Source organism: Cyanistes caeruleus, chromosome 2 (genome assembly GCF_971803275.1).
Source record: "Cyanistes caeruleus chromosome 2, bCyaCae1.hap1.1, whole genome shotgun sequence".
Classification (NCBI taxonomy): Eukaryota; Metazoa; Chordata; class Aves; order Passeriformes; family Paridae; genus Cyanistes; species Cyanistes caeruleus.
In genome coordinates, this window is record NC_141702.1 from 9,751,090 (window position 1) to 9,774,835 (window position 23,746).

The window sequence follows — 23,746 nt, forward strand, 5'->3', positions numbered from 1 at the left end:
ACCTGCTATAGCTGGCCTTGATTTGACCTGGGGTCTGGACTGGATGATCTCCAGACATCCCTTCCAACCTCAGCTCCTCTGTGACTTTGTGATAGATACTTGCACACACATATATCTACATCATATATATACACATATATGCAGTGCTCAGTGCTTGGATACACAGCTAAGTTGCAGAAGATCAATGAATTACTCTTCATCAGCTGATGCCAGTGAAGCTCGTGCACTCATCTGCAGAGTCTTCATGTGCAACACAGTGTAAACCTCTTTTATTGAGGTATAAGATTTGTCACTTCTTAGTTGATGGGCTGAAAGGTACTACAGTGCTTTCTGTTCCAGAGATGGGCTGGAAGGGCAAACCTGGCCAGCAGCAGCACAGTCACCATGGCTCAGCTGGAATTAATGAGCTGACAATTACAGGCTGGGCTGTCACTAGCTGACCAGGCTCTGAGCCTTGCAAGTATAGGTTCAACTACAGTGATCTCTGTTCACTGGAACTATGAGGAGAGAGGGTGAAGGTTTGTTTAACTTGACCTGATATAGATTCAAACCCATGTAAGGAAGCAAGATATAGGCCTGTTCTGCCCCTAGCTGGAGCTGCCAGAGCATATTTCAACAGTACTTCTTGTGATGCTTCTCCCTAGGCCTTTATGTGACAAATTGTCTATAAAACTTTGATGAAAAAATAAAACTTTTTAAGATATTAAAAAAAAAAGTTTGAGTAATATTGCATGTGCAAAATATTGTACGTGCAAAATACTGTTGCTTATTGTAAAATCTCCTGATCTTGATTGGCTCCTGATTTTAAGCAGAACAGGAAATATCTCTTCAAGAAGGTTGCTCTGTAGCAGTGTGATTATCTGGGAGCCAGATTTGTCACTGAGCTCCATCTGCTTTGTGTCACACTGAGACTCAAGCCCAGACCTGAACATCACCAGAACTGCAGAGTAACTGGAGTAGATGGGTGAGGCTGGGCCAACAAGCCCAACAGTTCTCAAGAGTTTTACATATTTGGATGTGGTGTTCTTACAGCTGCATTTCAGACACCATAGCAACAGCCTCCTGAATGCCATATCAGCTGAGCTGTGGGATGGTACAAAGGCTGGCCTCTCCTCTCAAAGGAGGAGGTTTTTTTGGTTACAGGATAGTGAAAGGAGACTCTAAGATGGTGCTTCTGTCGTCAACCAGGAGCCATATGCCCTCTTCTACTGCCTGGCTCCCCATGCTGGAAAAATTCACTTCACTTCTTCATCCCTGACCACTTTTATTCTGTCCTGGGGACCAGAAGATCTCTGAGAACAGCATATCTCTTGCCTGGCTCACATAGTGCCCAGACCCCACAGGACTTGTACTGCAAGAGCAAAAGAAAGTGCTTGCTAGGAATTTGAGCAATATTGCCTGTCTCTAAAAAGAAATTTTGCTGGTTCTGTCTGCTGAAAGCCCGTACACATAACCTTCTAGGAGGAGACATTTAGTCAATACACTTGGTGTGGAAAGCAAAATGTAGGTAGGAGCAAGGGATGAAAGCTCTCTTAATCATTGTCATTGATTTTCCGAAATGGCTCCATGTCTGTTCACAAGAAGGATGCAGTGACATTCCGTGTTTATTCAGTGTTTGCTCTGGGTGGGAGGAGATGGCCATGCCAATTAAAAAGTTTAATTAAAGCTGCAACCTTTCTGTTCCAGAGATGGAAGCCTGTCATCTGCCAATTTATTTTCATGAATAAGTCATTAAAGCTGGAGCTTCTGAGGACTTATTCAAACAGCTCATGTTTGCAGTGCATCTTTCCTACTTGCTGGAAATCATTTCAGGTGCAATACCAAGGCCTTGAGGTAAACTCAAGAATACAAGTCTAAACAGATCAGAATTATATCTATGATGTTTTACTGCAGAATCTCTCAACAGCAGGGATGTGCTTTTGTAGTCCATAGCAACATTAACATAACTGTGTTTCGTGGACATGTCACACCCAATAAATCTTCAGGAGCACCCAGTTCCATTTTTTGCCTCATTGCTCACTGTGGCTCTTACCTCAGTGGATCATGTTGCTGTATCAGAGTGAAGAGGTTCATATCATCTCTGGGCCATGGCTCCCAGCCTCTGCAGCTGCCTGGGACGTGCCAAGTTCCTCAGTGACCAAACACAGATGGTCCTATGAGAAAGAAAGTAGAAATGACAGCTTATGACCTTGTTTTTGCTACCTCATAAATTGCTTCCAGTTCAGATGAGTGAGTTCAACTCTGAGTTCAGGCTGCTTTGAACTACCTCTGGAGGTTACTTCACTCCACATGATCCACATGACTCATCTCATGGTTGGTAGAGGAACACTAATCTGCAACTTAAAGTATTAGTGTTTGGATGCAGAGAGGTGAACCCATGAGACACAAAAAAAATACGCATGTGTTAGAGATTTGTTAGCCCTTGATGACTATTCTGCTGCTTTCCAAAGTAATTGAGTCAGCTGTGCTGAAAGACAAAGATCTTATCTGAGTCAGCATTTGGGTGCTGCTCATTGTCTCTCTGGGTTCCTCCAACCAATCCGTTTCCTTCATTAACAGGAAGGAATAGCCATGGCTTTTCCAAACCAGCCTACAGAAGAGGAGAGACTGGCATTAAACGGGGATAATGACACAAGAAGCAAAGATGATCTGCTTCCAGGAACAGTGGCCAGTCTGGCTTTGTGGGGATTTTGCAAACCAAGCAGATACATCACCACTTTGGTGGCTTTACAGCCTGCTGAATGTCTGCTACACTCTGCAGATGAAAAAAAGAATGTAATTTTGTGGAACTGAACAGACCCCAGCCCCCCAAAAATGTTAGTCCAAAGAAATTTAACATGCTTGTAGATGCAGATAAGACCAACCCCATGGCTTCGTGATGGTACTTATATGGATTTGTGCACTATGTGCCTGTGCATTATAGTACTTATGCCCATTTGCATAATACATTAGGAGTCAAAATTAAGTAATGTGGAAGTTGGCCTAGTCATTTCATTGGGAGTGATGTTAAATTTCTAAACATTAGAATTATTAAAACTTAAAAACCTTAGGGGAAAATCAAATTGGAGGCTGGGATGGATGTCCACTCTGGCATGACAGAAAGAACCAAACAGGTGAGGTTTTCAAAGCTAATTTTGGGCAAAAATAAGTGAAAAGTTATATGGCTGAATCTTCTGGTCTGTTCCTGTTTTTCTCCTTTACAGCTGTGTCTGGATCCTTGAGCCTGCTTTGAAAAATTGATCCAAGCATCCAGGCTGTTCAGAGAACAGCAGAAAGGCTGTGTTAGAGACTGTGTAACACCAGGGCTGGAGAGCCAAAATTCAAGCTGATTCAAGCAGGTACAGCTGGAAGCAGTGAGGTGAAACTGAAAAAGAGAAGCTGCAGATTAAATGTCAAAGCTGCTTTTTTCCAAAGCCAAGGTCTATTAGCTTGGGGGACAACATCCAAAGAGAGTTACAGAATTCCCATTTGTTGGCTCTTTTGAAAGCTTTGCTGTACCAATAACACTCAATAATATATTTTTTTGGAACAAACTTATGCTGGCAGAGAATCAGGAGGTGAATTAATAGATCCTTTTTGGCTCTGATTTTTATAACTGTTCACATTAAATCCTAATACAAGAGGTTATCTTTATAGCAGGCAATGAAAGGTTTTCCCTGTAGATCACTACTTGAAAAATACATGCTGCACATCTTTAAAGTACAGGACATTTTATGATTTCATTTGATTTCAGATGGCTGGAGTACCCTATAGCCAGCTTCAAGTTAATATTTTAGCAAGAATCAATGGCATAATTAAAATTTATGGATGCCCCTCATCAACAGTTCCATGTGACCAAGTTTACAACAAGGTGATACTTGGATAAATCATTTAGTATTTATGGATGGCTCATAAAAAGTCACAAGGAGGACTTACCCACAAGGGATGACGAAGTAATTACATACTGGTATGGTTTTAAACATAGATGTAATTTATTATTAGCACTGTGAACTGAAACATGATTGGCTTGAAGGGACAGTGCTATGTCAATAAAAACGTCAGGATAGGGCCTAGTGTTTGGAGTAGCCAGTTTTACATCTCACCTTCAGAAGGACATTCCCTCTCAGCTTTCTGACTCCACTGGTATGAAATGTCAACGTGTGTAGAAAGCCCCAGTTGTCAGAACTGTTCTGGAGTGGTTTCTTTGTCCCTGTGGACAATGCCAGTGGACATGGATGCCAGATTTAAATGCCAACAGATGGCTGTTTTCCCCTCTGGAAGGCTGGCTGCCTCTGAGCAAACCAGATTGCTGATGGGTAAATCCAGGACTGTCTGGTCAATCCTCTTCAATGCCACAGCTAACTTTGGGACCTTTTTCTGAGTCAGTCAGAGGAAAAGGATGCATTTTTTCATGTCTTTCTCAGGACGTTGGGCCCTCCTTTCCCCAGCTCATTTCCTGGTGTTGAGTAGCACATGCCTTAACCAGGCGAGAGCTACATGGAAGGAGAAAATCCACACTACACCACACCAAAGTATGTCCTCCAAAGAGAGACAGTTTTCATTGCAACTCCCCCTGCCTGGAAAAGCCCGTGGGTTTGAGGAATGCAGTTGCTTTGCCAATGTTGGCATTTGCAGAAGAGTGGGACATATTTCACAGGAGGCAGCAATGCCCAAGGAGGTGTGTGGGCTGATTTCCTACCTCAGCTTCCCCCTCTACGTGGGAAAACTTGTGTCCCAACAAAAGGCACAAGTTTGATAGGATGGAGGAAAATGGACTCAAGTTTCACTAGAAGTAGTTTAGATTAGATATTAGGAAAAATTTCATCACTGAAGGAATGGCTGAGCCTTGGAACAGGGTGTCCAGGAAAGCGGTGAAATCATCCCTGAAAACGTTCAAAAGGGGGGTGTGTGTGTGTTTGTGTGTGGATGTGGCACTTGGGGCATGTGGTTTGGTGAACATGGTGATGCTGGGCTAATGGTCAGGCTTGATGATCTTAGGGACCTTTTCCAAACTTAGCAATTCTGTGATTCTCTGACTCAAAATGCAGACTTAGTGCAGCTGGACATTGCATCTCGTCTTCCATTCCAGCTTCCCAGGTATTTTACCAAGGATTATCCTGCAGCACAGACAGATGCAGTCTTTGATTCCCAGGAGAAATAATCATCCTGCCATATAATTGTAGAGCAGCAGTTTATTCCTGATTAATGGCAGTATAAATGAATTCTGATAAATCAATGAGGAGAAATTAAAGATGAGCAAGCTGAACATCACTGACACAATTCACTATCTTATACTGAGACAAATGCTGTGTGATCCCTGCAAGGTTTTTCTCCACTTTACTCCTACTGCTTTATCATTGCTTCCTTTAAACAGAAGTTCAGTTCTGATAAATACAGTTTTGATATCTGCCTTTATTCTGATGAGTGTCTTTCTTAAGACACAAGTAAATGAAGATTTTTCTCTCTGCTTAATATGCAACCCCGACTCCTTTCGCTCACAGTGCAAGGATTTTTATGGGGTCATGCTGGCCAAACTGTAATTACAAAGGATTGCAAAACAGGGAGAAGATTATGTTGCTGGTCTTGAAGCAATTGAGGAGACAAAGAAAGAAACAGGTCAAAATGTAAAAAGCAGGGAGGAGGGAATTAAAGGATGAATAATTAATGTTATAATTTGCTACACTGGAGTAGTCATCTCAATTAATAAAACTGATAATGCAGAAACATCATTTAACAAATTCCTTGTAAACCTGCTGTGCTCCTTGCATATCTGTTTTTGGGGGAGAGGGGCTCTGGTTGTTGGCCAAAGCATAAACAGCTCTAAACTGAACACTTGCCAATTTAGTGCTATCGAAAGTGCGTAATGCTCTGAGGGAACAGGTTAGACACATCAAGTCCTTCCATTTTTTGAACAAAAAGCATGAGAACAACGGAGCTGTGCAGCCAAGATCTGTGCATGGGCTTTGAAAAGGCAGAGTCCTTGGAGGTCAGAAGGAGCAGGCACAGGATGCTGGGGCTGAATGGGTCTGATCACCATCCACAGAGGCTGAGTAGAACACAGTTTCCTCTGCAGCCTCCACCAGACACTGACAGAAAACAATCTGAGAAAATATGGTCATATTTGGGCTACTTGGGACATAACTTGGAAGCACTAGCAGGCCTTATGTTACAAATGTAAACAATATTTCAGCATTTTTCATTATTGTGAGGCTTCCTCTCTTTGGGAAAGATACTCATTCCAGGTGCTTGTACTCCATTAAGACAGCTGTGTCCAGGGCCATGCTGGACACTGCCTACACCAGCTGGCCAACAGCCTGCAGCCTTGCTATGGTGCATGTCAGTCTTTTGAAAGCTACAGATAAACTTATTGTATGATTTATCTAAATTTATTTAAGTGCAAAATAACCCGTCACAAGGAGTTTGAGTTTTCACTGACCTTTGCCTGATACACAGCTCCAAACCTGGCAGTATGTCAGTATATTTAACTCTGGAGTGTAAACACAACCAGCCTTGCTGTGCTCCCCTTCCAAAAGACTGTTTAGGTTTCAGAAACCAGCCACGAGCTGAAAGAATTTGTTCAACCAAGTCATTGTGTTTCCTTCCTAACTGCTGCTAATCTGCTCAGAGGAAAGGTGCTCTTTTTTCCTGTGTGCTGGAGGTTGCAATATCAAGGCTCAAAGCTGCCTGCAGAGAAAACAATCACTTATGAGCTGAAATACACTGAAAGTGGCACTTTGCCAAACCAAATGCATTGCTACTCTCATGCCAGGGACCCTCTCACTTTGCACATGTATAAGCATCCAGGAAGGACTTAATTACAAAGAAGCTCATATTCTTTTGGGGATGTTGAAAGTGTTCTTGGCTGGGTTTTTTTTTGTTAACCTCCTCATGAAACTGAATCTTCCCTGGCAGCTTTAAAGTACAGGGCTAGTGCCTTTTCCTTCTGTCCCACAAATTCAGTTCAATCACCAGATATTTCTTGTTCATTTGGAAACACGTTGAGATTGCAATCTGTTTCCAAGGACAACCAGCTCCCCAGTGGCAGATTTACAGGCTCCTCAAAACAACAATACTCAGTTTCACAAAACACTGAGTATGGGAGGGGGAAATGGAAGCCCATAAAGAACATAAAATCCCCAAATTTTAATTTCTTTGGCTGTTTTCAGCAAAGGCAGGGACAGAGTAGACATGGACTTCCCTCTTATCACTGAGTTTGGGCTCTCAGCCAGATGGTTGAGTGTTTCTTAGATTTGTCCCAGCACTGCTCCCTTCTGACCTCTCAGCCCTTGATCAGGATCCCCCAAAACACTCTTTTTTCCACAGTATTATTAGTGTATTCCATTAGAAGTGCGTCGCTGGTGATGTTGGAAAAGATGGTGGTGGCTCAACCTCTTCCATGCAGTGGTACCTCACCCAAGTTCTGACAGCAAGGAAATGGTAATTCTCACTTGGCTGGTTGCTTGGTGGCTTGAAGAAGGGAGTGATGCTGGTAGCCACTGAAGAGCCAAGCACTTTATTTCCCTGCTGACAGGATGGACTCTCTCCAGACTGCTCCTCTGCTGATTCAGTATTTAGGCCTTCCTCTTCAGCCATCCTCTTCAGTGGATGCAGCAGTGCCAGGCAGGAGGCAACCCTGTGAGAGGAGCCTGCTGAGCCACCTCGCAGGGCAGTGGGAACTTCTTCTTGAGTGACACCCCGGGTAGAAAGGGGAATCCTTTCCCTCATCTGATGTACATCTGGGGGGCAGAGGTGTGGAGAAAACGATAATCCCCAGTTTTGTGATATTTTTTTGAGATTTTAAAAGAAAAAGACAGATCAAAATAGCCTGCAGCAATAGTTAGGGAAAGTTGCTTGAACAATGGCATTTCCAGAGTAATCTTTGCTCTGAATAACAGAAGCAGAGATCTGAAGCCAGCCTCTAATTTTCTGAGTGAACAGTGTATTCATTCAGGAGTGACAGACACAAAGCTGACTGTGAAGCCACAACTCTGAATTTCACCAGAACTAATATCCTTCCATTAAAAACTTCCATTTCAAAAAGCTGATGTGCAATGGTTGAAAAATGGGAGTTGAAAAATTCTCAAGCAGTTCCATTTTGGATCTTCTCTCTTCCAAACATCAGGATACTGTAATAAACTTGAGGCCTCTTGGTACCATTTGTAATGTCTTAGACACCTCTGGTTTAGAACAAAAAGCATTCCTGGAGATCAAACAGCAGCACTTTGTCAATATTTTGGAGTTTCCACTCAGTGAATACAAGGATTAGTTCAATGATCCAGCCAGCTCTGTTCATTGCCAATAAGAACATTATACTTACAGTACTAACAAGACATTTTTATTTCAACTTTTGACCTCAAGGTAGCAACTGCAGTAAAGCATGAATACAACTGGGCACGGCTTGTAATGGAGGCCTGAGTTTATTTTCCAGCTTAATGGCCGCTGATATATGTGTGTTTGCAATATCTCTTGTGGGAATGCATTAAGCAGAAGAGTTAACTAGTGTCAACTGATGATAATGCCTGGTGCTTCCTCTGGGGAGAGCCTTAGAAATGGGCTGGGTAAACAGCACACAGACTGCAGACACTGTGGCATGTTTGCTGAGGGGACCTTCAGCCAGCAGTGCACAAACAGCCTGGGGAAACTGGGCTCTCCTGAAACAACAGGCCCTTACTCCAGCCACATGTGAAATTGTTTCTCCTGCATGAGATAAAGGCACTGGCAGAAATGATGAGTTATTAGGTTAGTCGTCAGCACCAGCTTTGCAAATGCAGCTGAATTCCAGCTGACTCTGGTTAGCCTGGGAAGATTGCACACAGCAGGTAAATGAAGCAAATAGTTGATGAGTCAGGGAAGTATTTTTCATACCTTTTTGAAGAGGTCAAATATGCAGTTTTCCCAAATGGGTCATTCCATTGTACTTTGTCATGTCATTTTCATAGTTTATTTTTACCTGACCTTTGTTTTCTTTTATATATTGAAAAGTCTTAAATCTTGGTCTCATTGTGTCTGGGACAAAAAGATCATATTAACCATTTTCTACCAGGAGAACCTGGGAATAGGCCAGAGAAACTCTTTGTGGGTGGGCAGGATGGATGTTTTGACATGTCTTCATGCAATTCCTGGTTTGCACGAACATTATCAGTGCTTAGCATGGGACTCAGCTAAGACCAAGGTTCAGAATGCTTCATATATGCCTCAAAGCTTTGTACACCTATAGGTAGTAAGAAATCACACAGTCTCAAAAGAGCTTTGGATCAAGTCTTCCACATTATCTGGAAACTCAATTCTCAAGTTAAATACCAGAGAGATTTAAGGACCTGCCCTGAAGCCTCAGTAGACAATGCACAGTTTGGCACAGGAATCATGGCTCAGTTTTGCAGCTTACAAGCTGGTACAAAGAAATGCAATGGCTTAGGCAAGGTCAAGCAAGAATTCTCCCCAGCTCTGATCCACAAATCCAAAATATCAGTTTCTGAGTATGAGTAATGGATAGGGAAGGGAGATGTGAGAGGCCAGTGTAGGAAAACAGAACAAATGAGGATCTGAGCTGTTGAGACTGAGACTGAAAGGAGAAATGGGCTGGGACAAGGGAGATACAGGGTGTAGCTTGGATAGGATGGGAGCTCCTCAGAAGTGATAGAAGGGGTTTGTCTTCAGTCCTGAGCCTGCATTCATCAGAATGCCTTTCACATACTCCAGAGCAGTGCAGACTTTGACTAAAGCCAGGCACATTTCACTGGAGGGAGCCAACTGAAAGCTTCATCCCTAGCTGATATAAACCCACACCTTTGTGGCTGTGAGTTTCTTTAAGCTTTATTTATGTACATAAATGTTTTTATTTTTAAATTATATATTACTAGTTTTATATTTGATTATTTGGTTTATAGATTATATGTACGTTTGTGTATTTATTTACATAAACTTTCTTAAGGCAGAAACAATTTTTTAAATAGAGGCAATTTACTGCTCTGTCCTTTCACACAGGGTACCAACTGAGCCATGGAACAGAGAGGGTAAATCCACCCCAAAGGGCAAGTGGATGGAGCTGAGCTTTTCCTGCACAGACCTGTGATAAGTGTAATCAGCTGGAGCTGACACTGCTTAATCTGGGCTGGCAGGAAGGCCATTTAGCAGTATGTCCTTGACATGAGTATCTCTCCTCTACAGTTATCACAGAGCCCAGACTCACTGAGTTTCAGGGAGTGCAATGTGGTTCAGAAGAGGAATCTGAGTCTCTTGGCCTTTCCCTATGGGAATATGCATGTGCAGAAGGGGGAAGATGGATCTCACCCTGCTCAGAACATGTATTATTGATCTTGAGCAGGCAGGTTTTATGTGTTAGGTGGGGGGGATGCAAAGCTAAGTAAAGAGGATTTCTTTTATTGTGGTTGTTGCTTTTGCATGGATGTTGTTCTGGAAAAAATATTGCTGTGGGTTTATAAATTATGTGTGTCCAATAGGAAGGACTAGTAAAACCTCCCTTTGTTCTCGTAGCAGTGACTGCTACAGGAAGATGGATTGGCTGCTCTTTTTGACAAGAGTGATGAGGCCAGGATTTTCTCCTGTTATAACTGATCATGTAAGTAGACAATAGGAGAAGACACTTCTCCAGCAGACTTGTATTCATCCTCTGCAGCACTGCAATTTGTTACTACCTGTAAGTAGGAGCTCTGAGCTGTGCCTGAAGCCGTCTCCACAGCCTGTGCAGCCCTGTCTACCCCCTCCCCAGGCTACCCAGACCTCTGGCATGCAGAGGTTAAGTCCACCATTGTATCTCGGGGGTTATTTTTGTGCAGCCTGTTTATCTTCAGTCCCCAGGTCATTAATAAACATCCTTTTTCAAATACTCTGGACATCTGGAATATGGTTTGCTTGTCTTCTGAGACAATGATATCCTTTTAGGCTGGTAAGGGAAGGATGAAGACTAAAGCTCCCCTTCTTTGGAAAAACACAGTCTACATTTTCTTCTCTTCTGCTCCAATTCATTCACCTGTCTGTTGGGATTGCAGACTGCTGGAACATTTAAGCAGGTATTTAACTTCCATGCACATGTACAGATCCACTGGTATCACCTCCCTGTCACCATCGCTGCACAATGTTATATTTGCACCCTAAGCACAGGCAGAGCCATTTGGAAAAAAGCAAGATCTGCTCCTTTTATACAAGACTAACTACTCATATACCTGCAGCAGGGAAGCAAAGCTGGAAATTTTCAGGTCTTTTTACTTCATTTAATATTTGTTTAAACAAGAATCCACTTCTTTTTTTTTTTTAATTATTTGTTTTAAAGAAAAATAGCCAACACAAAAAGTTCTTCAGATGGGAGCTAGGAAAATGCAGGAAGGTTTCATGAGTCTGTTCTGTTCATGGGGATCAGGTGCAGGGATATGGGAGAGCAATTTTTTTCTCTCATTTTATACTTCTATTTGAAAATGAACCCCATTCTAGAAGTGTCTTTTTCTATGTAACAACCAGAGAGAGATTTTACAGCTCCTAGTCCAGATGGAGCAGGCATCAAGATTTAGATGAAATGCACCCCTCCCCTCCTAGCCTAAAGTGTTGCTGTGCTGTAGCATCTACTGTGATTAGTGGGGTGGTGGGACAAGGCTGCAAGTGTTCCAAACCCTCTGTCATCCCTGGAAGGTCCAGCTCTGTCTGCTGACTGTCAGGCAAATCCCACACAGCTCAATGTACACAACTAGACCAGCCCCTCCTATGGGCTCCACTTTGCAGGGGAGGTCACAACACTAAATTTAGGTGGAAGATAAAAAAAAAGTTAGTCCCAGGATTTGCAGCCAGAGCTTGAATCTTGGCCTTTCCTCTGTGACCTTGTTGAGACTGGAAACTCCTGTCTCTGTGCACTGTGTGTCTGCAACCAGCAAGTTGTGATCACATCAGACATGGATTGAGCTGGTGTGGAGCTACTGTCAATACTGTGCCTCAGTTTCTACCTCTAGAAATCTATGGAAGTTTTTGCTTGAAACATCTTAATGAGGCCTTTTTGGGCTTGTAGCAACCTCCAAAATACCAAGCTACCTGTTTATGACCAGCAGCTAACAGAGCATTTGGCTAATGATAATCTATTGATCATTCATTAACCTCTGCTAAACTGCAAAGATTGAAACCTCTCATTTGCATGCTTGCAGATGTCTGCCATTGCTGCATCATGCCATTCACATGTTTTGCAAAATTAACAAGTTTTTTGGGCCCCCCTCAGGCCAGGAGTGAAAGGAGAAAAACCCTTTTGTGAGCCATCTCCGACTGAGCCCTCCTGGCACAGTGTGGCCTCAGAAGAGCAGTGTTTTATAGACTTGTGATTGTTTTCATCAGTCCTCTTTGAGAAGACACTCTCCCACAGAAGTAAGACAAGAAAATTGTGCCTGGAGCTGGAGTGGGGTTAGGGGTCAGCAGGCAGCCCTGTGTGACTCAGGGCTGAGGAATGTGCAACCAGAGCCTGCTCCTGCGTGGGCACAGTCCTCCCATGGCACCACTCTCTGCTCAGCATCCATCACTGGTGTCACCTGGGCTAACTGGAGCGGCTCCTGTGGCATGCTGCAGTCCAGAAATGGTTCCTAAGGCTTTCCCAGTGTTATTCCCCAATGTGTGGAGTAAACAGGAAACACTGGGTTTGGGTAGCCTCTTGGTCAGGTTCATAGTCCCATCCCAGTACAAGTGATGGGTGAGGAAGGCTGCAGATGTCTTTGTTGGAAAATATACCATCAGACCAGCTATTTCAACTGGGAACAGTCTGTTAGCAGGTTTCCAGCTCCAGATGGTTATCCTGGTTTCTCATCCCTTTCAGTCTCACTGACAGAGGCTTCTGCCACCTCGGTTTCACCGGATTCATTTGCCCAGCTGTGTAAAATGACCAAGTTAAGTAACCCTGTTGACCTTCTAGAGAAGGGCTGCTCTGTGCTCCCTGCAGAGAAGAAATTCCTGGAGATGATGATGTAAGCCTTGGCTGGTCAGAAATATGGTCTTTCTTTCCACAGCTTTTTGCCAGATCACTTTTTTTTTTACTGTCTCAAAACCAGAGAAATATTAGTGAATATTATTTGCGGATAATGCCACAGGAGTTGGCTAGTTCTCTTACTTTGTAGGAACTCTTTGTGACAAATGCTCCCAACAATTGCTAACATTAACTCAAGCAGTGTGACAGATGATGTAAAAGAAAGTTTTATTACCTTTGATTCTCAGAGGTGCCCAAAATACCCAGGCCCACCCAAGGCCTCTTTCAAGCTGCACTGTGAAGCAGGAGCTGGTTGAAACACAGAGCCTGTTGTGCAGGACCAGCTGTGGCTCTCAAGGTGGGAATGGAGGGAAGCTGGCAGTGCATCACTGAGCACAGAGGGAAGGCAGCTGGTGAGATTCTGAGAGCCGAGGGTTGTGATATGTCCCTTTTTTGTCTGCCATGTCAGTGCCCCTTGAAATACATGCATATAAACCCAGATCATATTTGCACTGGAATGATCCCAAACTGAAGTGATCTATATGCAGTCAGTAGGGGTTTTGTGCCAAAATGCCCACACAACCACAACATGCCTGGCTGGTGCTCCTCACAGCCTCAAAATGCCGTGAGATGCTGAAGTAAATTACCCACGGGCTGCATGTCCCGTGATGGATCCTGTGCTTGGAGCTCATGTGAGGCACATGGGTGCAGCACAGCATCCTCTTCTCCCACCTCCTGCTCTGGGTCTGCATCCCTCCTTCAGAACCTCAGTCTCCTGTCAGGTCTTCTGCTGGTTCCAGCTTTCTCTGTACAGACACATCACATGGAAGAGGTGCAGTTTCAGCCTGGCTGCAGTGCTTGTGAACTGTGACTGCTTCACAGCTGGAAAAGGGATTACCAGGAGCAGCTCTCATTTTCTGTGTATACCTGTAGAGATATATATCCCCCATTTGAATAGAAGAGACAGCTCCACCCACTCTGTGGGACTAGAAAACTTTTCATTGTTTCCATTACGTTTCATCTGCTGTGAGTTTGGCTCGTCCAGGATTTATCTCAGCTCATAATGTGTCTACAATGAGAAAACTCCTAACAAGCTTTTTTCCAGCTACCTAGGCAGGATCTCTCACTCTAGAGATGGCAAATTAAGTGCAGGATCTCAATTAAGAGCGTGCATTTCTGTGGCATCTGAATAAGAAAAGCCCTTTTGCAAATGATATATTTGACTTTAGAGTTCCAAACTCCTGCAAGATGTCATGGATCAAGGGTTACTGAGCAAAAACTACATTTGTTGGTGACTGCTCAGGTACATGTGAGGGAGACTGTTTGCACTGGCTTGTTAGGGAGCAAGTCTCCTCTGCACAGAAATGAGTCATCAAAGCAGTTTATGGTCTTCTGGGAGTCTGCAATGGCTTTGAGATTCAGGGGAAAAGTACAACTCACACATACCTGATTCCCTAGAGAAATCAATACCCACTCTCTTTCAGTTCTTTGACTGAGGTCTTGAACATTTGCAATCCTTAAGAATTGTAGGACACCCCTTTCAAGAGCTGCACCAATAATTCAAGTCACTCATTCACTCACAAGTCACTCATTTCAGCTTTGCATTGCAGTGCTGTGTCCCTGGGCTCTACACTCCTGCTTTGAGCAGCTCTGCAGCACAGCCATGCCCTGCAAGGGTGCCACAGCACACCCAGAAATACCATGTGGCTTCATCTCACTCCTTGCAGAGAAATTATTTTCTGTGACAAAGTTTACAGGTTAATATTATTAGAGAAAACCAGCCTGAAAGAGAATTTAAGAGGTCGCTATGCAGATCCCTTGCCCCAAGACAAGTTTGACAGTACCGAAACTAATCCTGACAGGTGCTCCTCTAATCTGTCCTCAAAAAGAAATACATAAAAGACTCATGTGAAGATTTCACAGCTTCCCTTGGGCATCCAACTCCATGTTTCAATATTTTAGACTGAGAATGTTTTTCATAATTTCTAACTGAAGTCTTTTTGCTGTAGTTAAAATCCATAATCTCTAACCCCTTTTCAATTACAGATGGATTATTCCTTTCCTTTCTAATGGCATTTTTGCCTTGTTTCAGACATTTCTCTTTCCCTGGCAGTCACCTGTCGCCCAGAGTGATGTTCCCCAAGTCCTTTGAATCCACAAGTTTCATCTTCCGGACCTTAAATTCGTGCTCTGAAGCTCTTTCAGCTTCTCCTTCCACAGGTGCAGTGACCAAACTGCATATTAGGCCCCAGCTAAGTCCTGATAAATGGCAATGCTCCATCTGTCATGGGGATCAGCCCTTGAAGAACAAGGTGAGCAAGGGATGATGCTGTTCAGAGTTGTCATCACCATTAAGAAACAGCACACACCCTGCACCCTCACCAGTGCTACAGGTGTGAATAAATACCCTCAGCATGTGAATCACAAATTCAGTGGCTGTGAGGACCTGTTGGTTGCTGCTGCTGGCACATCCCTCACCTTGCTCGTTAGCTGTTCAGAGCTAACAAATTAAAATGAGCACTGAGGCATTTGAGATTGTGCCTAAGCCATGGGAAGCCAGGATTTAGGAGGCTTTTATCATTTTTGCAGAAATTACATTGGTCTGTGGCTGTGTGATCAGGGAGGATTCTAAACAGCTCACTCTGCAAAGTCCCTTCATATTCCTTAAGAGTGAGCCATGCTCTCATACCCAGCACCAGGCTGAGAAACACAGACTGGTCCTTGTAGGCCCTGAAAAGTCACTCTTCTTCTCTGCCTTGCTACTCCCAAGAGCCTCAAAGTAAAAGAAACGATTATTTACTAGCACTGCCTAATGAAGAGAAGCCCATGTAGCATTGTGTAACACCATCAGAGGAGGATAGTTCATGTCAGTGGAATATAACAGCAAAAAAATGTGCACCAAGCCAGTTCAGGGGACAGATCCACCAGAAGACAACTTTTGTTTCTTTTCCTCTGAGATCAGATCTGTTTCCTGTACAACTGCATGAGCCCTAAAATGTCACAGGAAGCCTGATGGGAATGAGGGGGCTGAGCCTGAGGAAGGAAGGTGAGAATTGCCTGCCACTCTTTCATAATGACTGTAATTTAATACTAAGTTTTTGAGATTTGTGTGATTCCCACCTAAACCTCCTGCTATCTCCTCTGAACCTCTTGCCATGTCATCCTGTATAGAAAAATGGGGAGCACGTTTCTCCAAGGGATACAAGTGTCTCCTGCATTCCCTTAAGGAATGGTGAACACCTGCAAAAGCCCTGCTCTTTGGTCACACAGGAGCATAGCAAAGCAGAATTCCTTTTTGTTTTCAAAGGATTTTAGAATACAAAAGCGCCAGTAATTTAATTTACATTTTAAAAAATGAGTCCAATTTTGTTAAGTGTATGCAAAGTGAAGAAATAAAAATACCATGTCAAAAACCCCACATATTTTTGTAGGTCCATTATTTCAATAATGCAGCAGTCAAGGCCTCAGAGTAGGCAAAATTCCCTTTTAGGAATCTCAGTGCTTATGTATTTAAAAACAAAAGAACCCTCACAATTGTGCTTCTTGAACTTCAGTCTTGACTACACTAGCATAATTAATTTATTAAGCCATGAGAGAATTAATTACATTAAAAGTACAGGCTCCATGCTGTCTGACTATACAGTAATTGCCATTTCATTCAACTGTGTTAATGAACATTTTCTTCCTAAATTTTTACCTAAGAAGGTAATGTAGCCCACAAAAAAAAAATTTGGTGGAGTGCATCAGGTAGGTATCAGAAAGGTCAATTAAGTTTTTACTTTAAACAGTGACTGCCAATGATTAAAGTGCTGAAGCCCTTGAAGTGCTGACCCTGTGCTTAGGTTGCACAGGATTCTCTTGGCTCTGCTGCTTTGAAAGTCTGGATGAGAGCCAGTGAGAGATGCTTCTCCCAGTGCTTTGGCATGTGCCCCATCCAGGATCTCCATCCTTATCTGGACAGGATCCAGCCATCAACCTTCCCATCATCACAGGGAGAAGGAATAATACTCGGCCACAGGGCTCATGTGGGGACTTCGGCATGATTGTTGAGGCATTAGCTGAGGGACACTCTGCAGTGCACTGACCCTAAGAAGGGCAGATGCAACTCAAACTTCCCCAGAAGTAGGGAATTTTTGGATCAAGAACTTCAGCCTGCACTGCTGCCTTGCCCTAGGGCATCTAAACCCCACCACTACCTTCTGTTTTAAGTTCTGAGTTTCTGCAGTACCTAAATGGGCTCTGTCCTTGGTGGAGTTAAGCATATGGATGTGTAACTCTTGGACCTTCAGGACCCTGGGGCTAAGACAGGAATTGCACATCCATCTGCTTGGCTCTCTCAAGACATGGGTGCCATGATTTCTCAAGCACCCTGAGCACTCAGCAATCAAATCCATGAGCAACTGCTCCCTCCATGAAGAGCTGGCAGAGCTCAGCTCAGGACCAGCTCGAGTAACAGCACATGCAGAAACTCCTGTAGACCCAGCCTCTGTGCTCCAAGGACTAAAGTCCACACTGCATCACTCCAAGGGTGTGTCCTGAGTCACCTCTCACTGTCACCTATCCCTCTATCCCCTGTGAGGCCAGGACTAGGACCAGGAAAACATCTTTTACTAAACGGGAGCCATTTCAATTTCCAGAGACACTCCTGGAGTTACAATGAATAGCCCTAAAATACTACTGCAGACAAGATTTTTTTTAAAAGTCAGTTTAGAAGAAGCCAGTGAGGGAGAGGAGAGTTGTAGGCAACACCTGCTAAAACAATGGCAGGCCTTGCTGACACCTTAGAAACCAATTCTTCAAGAGGAGATGCCATGGCATGGCTCAGACCATGGCCCACTTTCCTTTAGAGACTATAGGGGCACCTTGGCCTGTGACTCCAGCACTTGTTGAACAATTTAACATGACAATCTGCTTGTCCTAAAACACCTGCTTGTGACTGATTGAGAGATTGCCTTTCCTTCAAGTATCTCTGCCCTCTGAAGCCCAACCCATACGTACAGCAGGTAAACAAATGTTTCAAGGTGTTGAGTAGGTAAACACAGCTGTGAAGGTGGTGTGCATTTCCTAGCAGAAACTGCCCCCAAACAACATTTTTTCCAATGACTCAGGAAAGCAAGCCATTAATTTTATGTGTCTAAAAATAATCCTGACCTCTGCGTGCCTGTGCTCAGTGGCAGCTCTGTGTTTGCAGGGTGTGGTACCACGTGTGTCTCCAGCAGCTCTGGGTGTGTGCAGGGCAAAGTGCTGCTCCTCTGCGCCCAGCTGGCTTCAGTGTCCCACACCTCTGCCGGCCTTGGTCACAGTATTTGTCTTTGCTGCCACTTCCCTGCACTCTCCTTCACAATTCAGACCTGGACTACACAACTAATCTTGTGCAGGAGTGGTAGAAAGTGCAGTCATCCAAAGGGGACAATGGTCTATTCCAACCGGAGAGCCCAAGCAGAGAGCTTGGGAAAATTTATGTTACTTTAGCTACAGCAGCAACTGGATGTCAAAGGCCACTGGAGCAAATGATCTTCTGATCTTTCCCTTACTGTGGGTTGGGTTATTTCTTCTCCTTTTGTTCACTGATTGCTTCACTGTGTATTGCTGAGCAACATTCAGTCTTATGCTTGGACATTGCACAGCAACATACACGTGGCATGGGGTTCTCATCCAGCTGCTGGGATTCTGTATGCAGGTAAAGGGATTTCTGGGCAGTAGCAATACATCTCACATCAGTAGTTCTATATCCATCACACTTCACAAGTTGGCCTGGGATGTTTCTGGGAAAGAAATGAGAATTTCTGATTTCAATAGGTGTATGTTTGGTTTGTTTGTTTTTTTTTTCCATTGAGAGCACTGGAATAACTTGTGCTCTATCTTACTTTTTTAGTTCGGCCTAAGATAAAACATTGAATTTCTGGCCATTTCTTGTTTATTACTATCCAAAATTCAGATGAAAAAGTTAAAATATTGCAATTTAGAATCCAACATATCAAAAAACATTGCTATGGTATCAGAGCATTTCATGTAACCAGGGAGTGCTGTATTCATCTCACATAGCATTAGATGCCTACAAGAAGATATCAATATCTTAGCCAAATTCCCTGCTCTCATTTTACAATGTGTGGAGACAAATAGGTGTTGTCATGTCATGGTTCATCAGATTTAATTCAGAACCCCATTTTTGACTAGCCTACTTAAAGCTCTCCACTGTGTACGAGAGGATTCTGGGCAAGTGGGACTAGACTCAGCCATCTCCTTGCCATAGTCCAGCATTCTTGCAGAGTCAGTGATGTATCCTTCCTAGTTTCTAGCCTCTACTCCAAAATGGTCTTCTGGAGGTCTTTGTGGCATGTCTGGTCAGTCCTGTCTGGATATCTCAGACTTCCCAGAACTCCTCAAATGGCATGAGGATCCCAGGTTTCAGCTGTGGTTGCCCAGATCACACATTGGCCAGTTGAGTCTGATCACAACATCCATATAGTCCCAATGCTTAAAAATTTGTTGCAGGTGGTGGCACAACTGTCACCTCCCAGCAATGATCTGCTTTGAGTCAGGATCATCATTAAACTTAATTTCCCCTTGGTTGCACAGTGCTTGATGGGATTTGCAGTTTATGAGACTGCACTTGAATTTGTCTGGCTTCAGCTTCCAGAGACTGTTTCTTGTCATGTCCTTCTCCATTAGATTAAAAAAGCTGTTTAACATTGTAGTCTTTTTATTGACTGTAACATGAGTTGCCACTAAGTCTTCTTTTCCTTTATAAATCAAACCAATCACTTTAAATCTTTTAACATATTTTTCCAGGTCTACAAAGTACTTTTTAAAATTTCTTCTGAATATTAGCTCCATTTTGTTAACTCTTTCTAGAAATGCACATGCTAAGATGCAGGTTTCCTTCTACCAGGCACCTCAGAGGTGCACACACATAAATGTGAGTACATCCAAGCAGTTTTCAGAGAGTGGGGTGAGACAGACCTCTCTGGAGGACAACACTTCTGGTTTGAACCTTTGGTTTTGAATTAAGTGAACCACCAGTGTCTGTAGGAGGCTGTATCACTCACAAAGCACAGCAAGCCTGAGAGCATAGGGAGGTAGATGGGAAAAACATGACAAGAAAAGTCTGCCAGGAAGTGCCTCTAGAAGCAGATCCCACCATCAGTCAGACCCCACCAGGGAAATCACGGGAAATTCCAGTGGAGGCTGGACCCCAATTGTCACACATGGTCAGGGTAAACTGAGAGAACTTTGAGATGTGAGTCAGTGACTCTCTAAAACCAACAAAAGACAGTAAACCTGAATTTGGGGAGTGTTAGTACTAGATCAAAACATGTGATGGAGACATGTTCTTAGCAAATTTTTTGCAAAAAGATTGCAAAATATTTACAAGAATGTAAAATGCCAACAAGGCCCTAATGCATTCTGGCAGCTTTTCCTCACCCAAAGTTTGTTGATGTTTAACTTCAGCTGCACATCTAAAGCTGCTTTGGGCCTTCTGGTTACCATGATCCTGAGCTCAGAGGTACATCAGCTGCACACATGCTGATGCTGCCAGTCAGGAAACCAACCCAAAATTTCAGGACAGGAGTGGATGGTGAGGGAGTCAGGCAGTGAGCAGGAGGAACCTCACCAACAGGACATGTACAGAGCTTTGAGCCCAAGTTCCATGAACAGAAACAAACAGGAGCTGTGCCATTGCAGGCAGCACACATGGTGTGGAGTAACAACACGTCCTAGGGAGTGGTTGGAGAGGTTCACCTCCCTTCCCCAGCTCTTCCTTTGTGGGAGCATTACCAGCAAGGAGAACGATGCCAGTCCTCGGGGGCCATCCTGCTGACAGTGCCTGTGTTCAGAGCCCACACCCCATGGTGATAAAAGTGCACACAGCATTTAACATTAAAATAGGTGGCTGATGTTGGTGATATAATGAGAGGATGATAATTTTTGTTTTATGCCTGTTTTAGCTACAGACTCTCTGTTTGCCATCATGGAGGGAAATACCAATTACCCCCTGCAGGGAGGATAGATTACTTGATGCTGCATCAGTCACTACCACTGCTAGCAGGATAACACAAACTCATTTCCCAGAGGTCTCCAAACAGCTGTCAGAGAATAATGACTTTCAGTTGCTACTAGCCCACATCACCTCTGAAGTGGTGACCCAGAGGCAAAAAGACTGAGTCACATTACAAATCCCTTCAGCTTTCAGATGTGCCTCGTTTTGTTCTCTAACACCAAAAGATTTAATTAATATGGATTATAATTTTTCACAGCACTTCTCATTTGTGCAAAAATTGGTCTAGAGGCCAATTTTCAAGAACTCCTTGTCTTTAGGAATTTTGCCTGTGATATATATGAGCACTCTTCTTATCAATATTTTTTATTCTGTTTTAAAGCTTCAGGAACAAAATCTACCCACTCAAAATAAAAGTAAGCTTCCTTAATTGAAAAACAGTATTTTTAAATGGAAGAGAAGGCATAAAGATAAAATTACTCAATAATGCATTATCAAAGAACAAGACTTCATACTAAAAAGAAGCAGTTGTAATGACATGTCAGGATTTCTAGATTCCCCTCAGATTCTCACATCCATTTCTGCTTCTTTTTATGTTGCAATTGAACTGAAACATCAATTCCTTGGGTTTGAGTTTTATTTTTCATTTCTGTCTGTCCTTAGTGTCTGGGGTCAGACTTGCTCCTCATTTATGCTGCTGTATGGAGAAGACTCTCTGAAACTGCTGAGACAAAGGAAAAGAAATGTGAAGAATCAGGTGTCCCAGCTGCATGAAATTAACTCAGGTGTTATTTCCCCAGCAGACAGACTCTGATCATGGCCATGCTATACTTGCACCACTAAAACTGTGGTCAGAGTCTGATAGATTTAGCATACATAGTACATACCACAGCAATAGATCATAGTGACAGTGATATTTCTGTCTTGCAGACACAAGAGAGGGCTATTGAAAGATGAAAAATGAGAAATTTAGTTTCAAAATAATGAAATCATTTACAAACAAGCAGTTTTTATGGGGGAAAAAGTAAACCTAAAACAGTGTGCTTCCACTATGAAATCTAGATGAAATAAAGAATTAGATTTTTCCATCATATTGACAACTAATGTTCCAACCAGACTGAGAATTTACAAAAGGGTGCTGGTGCTTTGGTGGGTGCAGTTGGCAACTGACTCTGGTATGGATGGGAAGAGTCATGTGCTGACATCAAAGGAGCAGCAAAAGTTCACTCAGGAAGCCTTTTGGATTTAGCATTGTTTGATCTTGCAATTCTATCCCCAATGATTTTCATAATCACCAAATAACAAGTGAAAACCTTAATCCTTCCAGCAGCACAAATCCACTAGAGGGAAATCAATTTAGAGAAATCTCTGTGGAGGTAAATGAGCCATTCTCTTCCTGCATAATTCTTGAAAAGAGCTGGAGGCATTGACAAAATATACCTTTCTGCTTCAGGAAGGGTAAGAGGAAATGTCAGAGCAGCCAAATATTAACCAGAAACCATAGTTCTGCTCCAGAAGAAACACCAACAACCTTCAAGCAGCAACCAAATAATTCACAATTACAGGCAGTGAAGGCAGAAGAGGAGGACCTGAACATCTCCAAGAGATTTGGTAGGATTCACTTCTATTCCTTGGCATGTCTACAACATATAAAGTCTCTTCCTGGGCCAGCTACTGCAGCTTCCTCTTGTGGCCATCCACAGTGCTTCTACACATCCCAGCTGCTTATCCTCAGCATTATTTCAGCCTGGGCCACCCAGGGCTCTCCCAAAGGCCTGGTGGGCTCAGGACAGGGCAGCAGCAGTCCTTTGAGGGCTACCTCTACTTCTGAGGGCAAGAGCAATTTGTGCCATTCTTTGCCCTGCATCTTCAGTGCCAGGGAATGACCCCTGGCATTTTAGTTTTCTAGTGCAGACAGTCTGGACATCTGCATCAGTGCCAGTCACTTTAGGGGTTCCCTTTATAGTGAGAAGAAAGAAACAGGCACTTTCAGGGTGTGATATCAGAGCTATTGCAGACACTAGGATTAGGGGAAATGCATCCTGAAGTGCCTGTATTTTTCCATTGACTATGAAAACACTTTAGACTCTTAGCTCACAGGCAGAAATTTACAGTGGGAACATCTGGAATTAGTTGGGCAAATCCCACCTTTCCTGTCAAACATTCAAAAACTTTTTCCATAAAGACACCACGACTGAGGACTGCACCTCTAGCACACTTTCAGACAAAGATGCTTCCCCTTATTTGTTTACCAAATATTTCAAGTAGAAATTTACTCCTCTAATGAATAAAATAAGGAGTTATTCTGAAAGTGCATAGTTAAATACAATGCTTAATTTAGAGCTAATGCAAAGCTAGTCAAATAAATGGAAATTTTTTTTTTTTTGCTTAGCATAATGTGCTACAGAAAATGATTGCAAATGTTACTTACTATTAAATAGTGCAGGTTCTCAAAAATGGTATTTGTAGAGCAGTCTCTGTCTGACAGACAGGTCACCTGCATCACCTGCATCTTTTCCATTTAACATGAAGCTGGAGTGAACACAACAAAAACTGTCTGATCCAATATGAAACCTTCCTGTAAAAAGATAACTTATTAAAATGATATGAGTGTGATTGAATCAGTTCACTGAATTTTTAGTAGATCAGCATTTTGCATGTCTGACTGCAGTGATTCTTCAAACACATACATACAACTTTTCCGTGTTCCCAGGGATGTTCCCATTGAAACTCTCAATGGTTCAATGACGGGGGAAATACACCCAAAATATTTTCAAAGTGTCTTCCTTAATCCCATTTAAAATATACAAAATGACACA

General features: G+C 43.1%; 1 long non-coding RNA gene across 1 annotated transcript; it reads left to right on the forward strand.

Annotated features, from left to right (window-relative positions):
• Window positions 1–10,122: 10,122 nt before the first annotated feature.
• Window positions 10,123–14,820, forward strand: LOC147654598 (uncharacterized). Its single transcript, XR_015282501.1, has 4 exons — window positions 10,123–10,303; window positions 10,474–10,558; window positions 10,882–11,009; window positions 12,782–14,820. It is a non-coding gene; the product is annotated as an uncharacterized LOC147654598 (long non-coding RNA).
• Window positions 14,821–23,746: the final 8,926 nt, after the last annotated feature.